We start from the raw sequence: 9645 nt of genomic DNA, 5'->3' as shown, positions 1-9645 counted from the left end.
AATTATTTTTTTTGCATTTTTAAAATGTCTGTCTTTTCTAACATATTTTAAGCTTCATATGTCCAGAGACAATGTTTGCTATGTTCACTGCTACATCCCATGGCCTATTAAACCACTGAGTATTTAAGGACAGTTGTTGGATGGGTAAATGAATAAATAAATATAAAACACAGTGAGTAAAATATTTTTGATTTACATCATCAAAGGGTTATCTAAACTCTTGGAAACTCAATTAACATTCCCCCTAAGCACTTAAAAATTCTTAGGAACCCACTCCACTAATTATATTGAATGTTTTTATATTCACTGTTATAAAATCTTGTTATATAATTAACTATATTTTAGAAAATGTTTGAGAGCTGGCGCCGCGGCTCTCTAGGCTAATCCTCCACTTTGCGGCGCCAGCACACCGGGTTCTAGTTCCGGTTGGGGCGCCGGATTCTGTCCCGGTTGCCCCTCTTCCAGGCCAGCTCTCTGCTGTGGCCAGGGAGTGCAGTGGAGGATGGCCCAAGTGCTTGGGCCCTGCACCCCATGGGAGACCAGGATAAGTACCTGGTTCCTGCCATCGGATCAGCGCAGTGCACCGGCCATTGGAGGGTGAACCAACAGCAAAAAGGAAGACCTTTCTCTCTGTCTATCACTGTCCACTCTGACTGTCAAAAAAAAAAGTTTGATTCCATAAGCAAATTGTGTAATTTGTTTTTTGATTAATTGTATTAATATTTGCCATTGATTTAGTATTGATTTATTTGCTTATGTCTTCAGTGTGTTTGAACTTCTAATCATAGGTTTATTTAATATTTGTTAAGGATATTTATTATTCATAATCAGTTACATGTAAAAATACTCCCCAGATTATCATTGTCATTTTTAACATAGACTTTAATTTTAGATAAGTTTTAGGTTTGTGGAAAAATTGAATAGAAAGTATAATTGTTCTTTTCCCCACTAGTCTCAGTTTCCCCTATTTTTATCATTTTGCATTGATGTGTCTTGTTTGTTACAACTGATGACCCAATATGAAAACATTAAACTTCACTGAAGTTAATAGAGGGCTCTCTGGTTTTACTGGAAGCATAATGTCATGTATCTACTGCTGCAGTACCACACAGAAATGTTTCTCTGTGGACCAAATCCCCTGGGCTCCACCGGGCCACCCTTCTGCTCCTCTTTCCCCTCTGCCTTTGATAGCTCAGCTAGTGGGCTCCAGAGGTCTGTACACTGCATATCTTCAATTTTCAGGTTATGTTGTCTATATTGTTGTCTAGACTATGGTATATTTAATATTCTATGAAGTGTAATCTATCATGTAAGCATTTCTTTCTGTGCAGCTAGTAGTTAAATTTAGCAGTACAGTCCAAAAGAAATGAAATCATTTGTGTATCCTATTTAATTATTGTATTCATGTATGTTCCCTAACTAGGAAATAAACAATTTGGGAGTAGGAACTGGTTATATTCTATAAAATATTTTGAAAACATACCTATGTTTTTATACATAACAGAAACTGTAAAGTTATAAACAGACATTTGTTGGGTATAACACTGAAAGAAAATACTCCAGATGGGTGAACAAAGTCATGACTCACTTCCGTGAGGTCTTTTCTCCCAAGAGTGAAAAGCTGAAAAGATCATTTACTTCATTCTAGCAATATTGAATGTGTAGGTATTCACATTTAACAGCTCTTCAACTTGTCTTGACAGGGAAGAGTTAAAAAGAAAGGCTGGTCTTCTTGCCTGCTGCCTTGCCTTTTCTGATTCTTTCATTGTGACTTTCATGCCTATTCTTCAAATACTTGAGACCCATGCTGCCTGTTTTCTCTCCTCCTGCTCTTCCCTCAGACAGTTTTATAATAATTTCTTTTAGGTGCCGTCTGCATTGTTATAACAGGAGCTCTTTGAAGGATGGGGTTATGACTAATTCAAATTTGCTTCTTCTATATTCCCTAGCACAGACTCCAACACAGAGCAAGTCCTTCCTGTCTTCATCTCTCCCTCTGAAAAAATAAATAAACAAAAAACAAACATAATAAAAAGCTGAAAGCAATACTGAAATACAGTAAGCTTGGAGTACACTTGATTTCCAGTCCTTGACAGTCTCTCAAAATATTCATGTAACCTCCTCTATTGCTTTTTTCAGCTACTTCAGAATAATAAAGAAGTAAAAAGAAAAGTAATTATGTTAGAGTTCTAAATTCATTATTTAAGAAATTATGCTTTCATAATTGTATTTCTAGGTAACGGTTTTACTTATGTCAGACTTACTAATTTACTAATTTATTAGCTGCAGCTTGATTAGCCAACATGAAAGGATCTCTACACATTCTTGGAAAGTATGATTTTCATGATACAAGTATATCATAGTTCTAAACATTACTAGACCTGGAGATTTATATTAAGTTCTCCAGAGGAAAAACATCTAAAGTATATTTCATTTTAAATGTGCCTTGTAGTTTTATTTTTTCCTTATCAAATCATTGTCTTTCTGTCCATGTATCTATTTTCAGACAAAAATGATAAAATAGCTGCTCTGTATTGAGTATTTATGATTGGGACTGGGCTAAATGAGTCTTTTGCATGAATTCAGCACATCCCACAATAAAGCTATTATAAAGAATATTATTTTTCTCATTTTATAGAGAAGGAAACCAAAGCTCAAATAGACTAAGTTTTCCAGTGTTTCAAGTACAAAGGAAATAGTTTAGTAAAGGTTTCAAGAAGAATATGTCTGATTCAAGTGCCTTTAAAAGCACATATATTTGACTTAAAAACTACTGCCGGAATGTGTAGCACTGAAAAGAACATTCATGCATTGAACTTTGGTTAATAAAGCAAATCTAGAGTGTGTCCAGTGAGGATCTTAATTGCAGGTGCTTAGCCATTGATAGTTTTTTTTTTTTTTTTTTTTTAAGATGTGTTTATTTGAAAGACAGAATTACAGAATTACAGGCAGAGGCAGAGGCAGAGGGAGGTCTTCCGTCCACTGGTTCACTTCCCAAATGACCATAATAGCCGGAGCTGCACCGATCTGAAGCAGGGAGCCAAGAGTTTCTTCTGGGTCTTTCATGCAAGTGCATGGGCCCAAGGACTTGGCCCGTCTTCTACTGCTTTCCCAGGCCACAGTAGAGAGCTGTATCAGAAGTGGAGTAGATGCCAACACTGCACGCGGAGGCTTTACCTGCTATGACCACAGCGCTGGCCCCAGATTTGTTCTTAATAGTATTTCCTTGATTATTCTACATACTACATTTTCCCATTTTCTATATCCCTGTGAGATTTTAATATCTTGGCTATGAATTATCAGCATAGACCAATGAGTATGACTTTCCGGCTTGGATCCCAATTTTGCTACTAAAAATATGCTTTTATTATGCTTTTTCTTTTTTAAGAAAAAAATTAAATTTTACATTTAGTATGTAATAACTGCACATATTTCTAGGATATGGTGTGATATTTCTGTATATGTGTACAGCATATACTGATCAAATGAGAGTAATTAGAATTTCCCTTTCCTTATTTTTTCTTTATATTTGGAGGCTTTGAACTTCTGTCTTTTAGTTCTTCATAAACCATATTGCATTAACTGAGGGCTATATTCACTCCACTGTGCTCTGGACCATGGGAACTCTAGGTAATTCACCTCTCATCTCTAATCCTCACAAGTATGCAGAAAGTATAACAAGAGTGCCCACTATCATGCTGTTTTAAGATTTAGTTTCTATAATTAAAGTGCTTAAAGTATGGCCAGGACATGGAAAAAAAAAAAAACGGACACATCTAAACTCTTTTTCTCATCCAAAAATAATTAAAGCATATTCGACTGTGGATGACAACGTGAGAGAAGGAAAGGATGGAGAAGAAAGGGAGAGAAGGCACACAAAGACGGGATCTCCAGAGGATGAGTAAAAGCAATGGGATGACAAAAGCACACATTCCTCTCTCTCTCTCTCTCTCTCTCTCTCTCTCTCTTTTAAAGATTTATTCATTTATTTGAGAGTCAGAGTTACACAGAGAGAGAAGGAGACGGAGAGGCAGAGAGAGGTCTTCTATCCACTGGTTCACTCCCCAGTTTGTTGCAACAGCTGAACTGCGCCGAATCGAGGCAAGGAGCCAGGAGCTTCTTCCGGGTCTCCCATGTAGGTGCAGAGGCCCAAGCACCTGGGCCATCTACTGCTTTCCCAGGCCATAGCAGAGAGCTGGATCTGAAGTGGAGTAGCCAGGACTTGAACCAGCACCCATATGGGATGCTGGCACTACAGGCGGCAGCTTAACCAGCTACGCCACAGCGCCGGCCCTGTAATCTTTTCTGTTATAACAACAGTGGTTCTCCACCAGTTGCCAAGTTTGGATTCTCATCCAGCACTTCCTGCAAGGATATCGACTTAATTGAGAATTCTCGGATTCTCCAGGCAACATTGGTTTCCCCAATACTTAAGGGCATTCTGTTCTGCTTCTCTGAGCATTTGGTCTCAGTCACTCCATAGCTCCTGCCCTGTGGACCTTCAGAATTGACCATATGTCTTGTGGGGAACTCAGGCATGCGTTTGAGTACCCTCAATTCCTCCATTTGGTCTCCAGGCGCTTGGGACTGACTAAAGCTCTCATCTTTTCTGGGTCCCTCTGGGTCAGCCTGAGGCCCTTTGTCCTACTTTAGGATTAGAAAATGTCCCTTGGGAGACCTAAGGGCCTACAATCCACTTCTCTGAAATTTTGCTCCTTTTTTTAAAATTTATTTTTACTTTTTTTAAAAGATTCATTTATTCATTTGAAAGGCAGAATTACAGAGAGGCAGAGGCAGAGAGAGAGAGAGAGAGAGTAAAAGAGAGAAAGAGGAGAGAGGTCTTCAATCCGCTGGTACACTCCCCAAATGGCTATACAAGCCAGAGCTGCACGGATCCAATGCCAGGAGCCAGGAGCTTCCTCCGGGTCTTCCCATGCAGGTGCAGGGGCCCAAGGACTTGGGCCATCTTCTGCTGCTTTCCCAGGCCATAGCAGAGAGCTGGATTGGAAGTAGAGCAGCCGGGACTTGAACTGGTGCCCATATGGGATGCAGGCACTGCAGGCTGTGGCTTTACCTACTACGCCACAATGCTGGCCCCTTGCTCCCTTTTGTCCCTGTTTCTTTAGCCTCTGCTGCTAGATAATTGTTCCTAGAGCATTTTATTTAACTACTCTAAGAAACTCATAGGTTTTTTTCTTAATCTCTAGATATGCATTGTAGTTGGGTACTTTGACAATCACTGTGTCTCAGTTTCATCTATTAAATGGGGCTAATTAGAATATGGTTCTCATAAAAGAATTGTGGGGATTATATTCATTATCTAAAATGCTAACAGTGCTGTTTGGCACACAGTGAGGATGGGGGTAATAAGTGTTAGCCATCATTATTGAAGATGTTAGATTTCTTCTTAAAATTTTATTTATTCCTATCTTATTGAAAAGAGGGTGGGGGAGAGAGAGAGAGAGAAAGAGAGGGAAGAGAGAGAGAGAGAAATCTACCTGCTAATTGACTCTCCAAATGCCTGCAGCAGCCAGAGCTGGGTAAGGCCAAACTCAAGAAACAAACAGGAAGTCAATCCGGGTTTCCCTTGTGGATAGCAGGGACCCAAGAACTTGGGCCAGTACATGCTGCCTCCCAGGGTGTGCAGTAACAGAAGTGAATCAGAAGCAGTGGAGCGGGATGCAGGCACCCCAAGGGATATCTTAACCACTACACGAAACATCCACCCTCCCTATATGGTGCAGTTCGTGACCCACGTGCTGCTCATTCCGGCTTTCATGCTGACTGGTTTCAGTTCACCTCTCTTAATTCTGTTTCTGAAGCCTGCGCAATTTTCTGTAGGTTTTTTGTTGTTGTTGTTTTTGTGATTATTTTTTATTTTTCTGTTTGTGTGAAAGGCTTAGAGGAGAGTCTTTCTGATTTTAGAGTTAGAACAGGGTTGCGACAGAGGCCGAGCGGCAAGGCCCAGCTCCCCGAAAGAACAGGACCCCACCCCTGTGGCTCCATCACCATGCCCTCTGACCTGGCCAAGAAGAAAGCAGCCAAAAAGAAGGAGGCTACCAAGGCTCGGCAGCGGCCCAAAAAGGGGCACGAGGAGAACGGAGATGCTGTCACAGAGCCACAGGTGGCCGAGGAGAAAAACGAGGAGGCCAATGGCAGAGAGGCCACAGAGGTGGATTTGCTGACCAAGGAGCTAGAAGACTTTGAGCTGAAGAAAGCGGCTTCCCGAGCTGTGACTGGTGTCCTGGCCTCTCACCCCAACAGTACTGACGTCCACATCATCAACCTCTCATTCACCTTCCACGGGCAAGAGCTGCTCAGTGACACCAAGCTGGAATTAAACTCAGGCCGTCGCTGTGGCCTCATTGGGATAAATGGAATCGGGAAGTCCATGTTGCTGTCTGCTACTGGGAAGCGGGAAGTGCCTATCCCTGAGCACATCAACATCTACCACCTGACTCGGGAGATGCCGCCTAGTGACAAGACGCCTCTGCAGTGCGTGATGGAGGTGGACACGGAGCGGGCCATGCTGGAGAGGGAGGCCGAGCGGTTGGCTCAAGAGGACAAAAGTGTGAGAAGCTCATGGAGCTGTACGAGCGCCTGGAGGAGCTGGATGCCGACAAGGCGGAGATGAGCACCTCGCGGATCCTGCACGGCCTGGGCTTCACCCCCGCCATGCAGCGCAAGAAGCTGAAAGACTTCAGTGGTGGCTGGAGGATGAGGGTTGCCCTCGCCAGAGCCCTCTTTATCCGGCCCTTCATGCTGCTTCTGGATGAGCCCACCAACCACTTGGACCTAGATGCTTGTGTGTGGTTGGAAGAAGAACTGAAAACTTTTAAGGGCATCCTGGTTCTCGTCTCCCATTCCCAGGATTTTCCGAATGGTGTCTGCACCAACATCATTCACATGCACAACAAAACTGAAGTATTATACGGGTAACTACGATCAGTACGTAAAGACACGGCTGGAGCTGGAGGAGAACCAGATGAAGAGGTTCCACTGGGAGCAAGATCAGATCGCGCACATGAAGAACTACATTGCTAGGTTTGGTCATGGCAGTGCGAAGCTGGCCCGGCAGGCCCAGAGCAAGGAGAAGACGCTACAGAAGATGATGGCGTCGGGATTAACGGAGTGGGTCATGAGCAACAAGACACTGTCGTTTTACTTCCCACCATGTGGCAAGATCCCACCACCTGTCATCATGGTGCAAAATGTGAGCTTCAAGTACACAAAAGATGGGCCTTGCATCTACAATAATCTAGAATTTGGTATTGACCTCGACACACAAGTGGCTCTGGTAGGGCCCAATGGAGCAGGGAAGTCAACTCTTTTGAAGCTGCTGACTGGAGAGCTACTACCTACAGACGGAATGATCCGGAAACATTCTCACGTCAAGATAGGGCGTTACCATCAGCATTTACAAGAGCAGCCGGACCTGGATCTCTCGTCTCTGGAGTACATGATGAAGTGCTACCCAGAGATCAAGGAGAAGGAAGAGATGAGGAAGATCATTGGGCGGTACGGGCTCACTGGGAAGCAGCAGGAGAGCCCAATCCAGAACTTGTCAGAGGGGCAGAAGTGCAGAGTGTGTCTGGCCTGGCTGGCCTGGCAGAACCCCCACATGCTCTTCCTGGACGAGCCCACCAACCACCTGGATATTGAGACCATCCACGCGCTGGCGGATGCCATCAATGAGTTTGAGGGAGGGATGATGCTGGTCAGCCATGACTTCAGACTCATTCAGCAGGTTGCACAGGAAATTTGGGTCTGTGAAAAGCAGGCAATCACCAAGTGGCCTGGAGACATCCTGGCCTACAAGGAGCACCTCAAGTCCAAGCTGGTAGATGAGGAGCCCCAGCTCACCAAGAGGACCCACAACGTGTGAGCCCTCGGCCAGGCGTGGGTCAGGAGCTCCATCCGGGGACTAACAGCTGCTACCCTGTCCAGCTACTCAGGACAGGACCCTGGGCTACACTCCTGCATTGCTGCAATACTACTCCCAGCCTCTCCCCGTCCCTCGGCCTGCCTTAGCTGCTCTCTGTTATCTACAGCTGGACAGTAGCTGTCCGTTTCCTCTCCTCCTTCCAGTTACATTCAGCCGCGTCTGGACTTGGCTGGCTGTTCCCTCCAGCCCCTTGCTGGTTACTTACCCCGAGAGTGATGCAGCCAGAGGCACCTGAGGGTTAGCCTAGGGGTCCAAGCCCTGGGTTTGGTCTGCGAAGGAGCTTAAGATCCTTGTTTTCTGGGTTTTGGTGATGTTGGAGGAATACCCCCCAGCCCACTGCTACCATTCCTTTTTGGTTCGGGTTTGGAGCTCTAGGCCAGGGTCTTAGTCCTGGTCAGTTTTTAAATATTTAACGGTGTAACTTTTAGACCTGCATGACATCTACAACGTGTCCAATAAAGAAAGAGGAAGCAAAAAAAAATAGAGTTAGAACAGATGATAACTTATGTTTTTGTATATAAAGGTAACATTATGTCTAAGCATCCGTCCTCTGTGGCACTGAGTGTCCTGCTAGTGTGCCCTCTTGCTGTGTCTTCACCAGGAACTATATTTACCCACCTGTGCATGATCCCTGTCTCCTCCTCTTCAGACCTCAGTAGAACAGTTGTAAAGGAAGAGTGACAGATACAGGGTTGGGGTTGGTCCCGATCTACTTTCTCTAAGCCTTGCATTGCATGTATACTGTTGGTCCCAGAAGGAATTAGACTGTATGAAATAATGTGAGTTGCATACTGTAAAGGCTTAAGGAATGCACAGAGATTAGCCTTGAGACTGTTCATTATTGCTTTCTTCTCCTAGAGTTGTTCTTAATAGGGTTGGAGCCTACTTACAGATTGGACTTAAATTCAAGAATTGGGATAACATTCTGAAAAGTCAAATCTTTTTTTTTTATTTGACAGGTAGAGAGTTATAGACAGTGAGAGAGAGAGAGAAAGAGAGAGAGAGAGAGAAAGAGAGAGAGAGAGAGAAGTCTTCCTTCCGTTGATTCACCCCCCAAATGGCCGCTATGGCTGGCGTGCTGGAGCCAGGTGCTTCATCCAGGTCTCCCATGCGGGGACAGGGGCCCAAGCACTTGGGCCATCCTCCACTACCTTCCCATGCCACAGCAGAGAGCTGGACTGGAAGAGGAGCAACGGGGACTAGAACCCGCTGTGCATATGGGATGCCAGTGCCACAGGTGGAAGATTAACCAAGTGAGCCATGACGCCGGCCCGAAAAGTCAAATCTTTTTTTTTTTTTTTTTTTTTTTTTTTTTTAATATGGAACGCTTCACGAATTTGTGTGTCATCCTTGTGCAGGGGCCATGCTAATCTTCTCTGTATCATTCCAATTTTAGTATATGTGCTGCCGAAGCGAGCACCGAAAAGTCAAATCTTAACAGGAGCTAAAATAGTCTTAGGTTATCTTTGCCACTAACTTTTTTGTAGACATCTAAGAAGATGCAGGAGAAAAGGAGAGTCAAACTGAGACTCTGTCCTACCTCCAAACAATGTTTTTTGCGGGGGGTGAAGGTAAGTTAGGAGGGCATTGATCTACTCTGTCTTCCTTCCAATAGAAAACTCTGATAATTACATTATTGTTACCATTTTGACCTTTTTCCCCATTCTGACTGAAGAGGGCAGTGGGAAGTAGTTTTGAGT

General features: G+C 43.8%; 1 non-coding gene and 1 pseudogene across 1 annotated transcript; one reads left to right on the top strand and one right to left on the bottom strand.

Moving 5' to 3' along the window:
* Positions 1 to 5943: 5943 nt before the first annotated feature.
* LOC100349518 (ATP-binding cassette sub-family F member 2 pseudogene) lies at positions 5944 to 8426 on the top strand (annotated as a pseudogene).
* An 832-nt stretch (positions 8427 to 9258) lies between these two features.
* Positions 9259 to 9365, bottom strand: LOC127483383 (U6 spliceosomal RNA). Its single transcript, XR_007909556.1, has one exon. It is a non-coding gene; the product is annotated as a U6 spliceosomal RNA (small nuclear RNA).
* Between the last annotated feature and the right edge of the window lie 280 nt (positions 9366 to 9645).

Source organism: Oryctolagus cuniculus, chromosome 8 (genome assembly GCF_964237555.1).
Source record: "Oryctolagus cuniculus chromosome 8, mOryCun1.1, whole genome shotgun sequence".
NCBI classification, from domain to species: Eukaryota; Metazoa; Chordata; class Mammalia; order Lagomorpha; family Leporidae; genus Oryctolagus; species Oryctolagus cuniculus.
The sequence above is the reverse complement of the archived record's forward strand: the minus strand, read 5'-3'. Positions and strand labels throughout refer to the sequence as shown.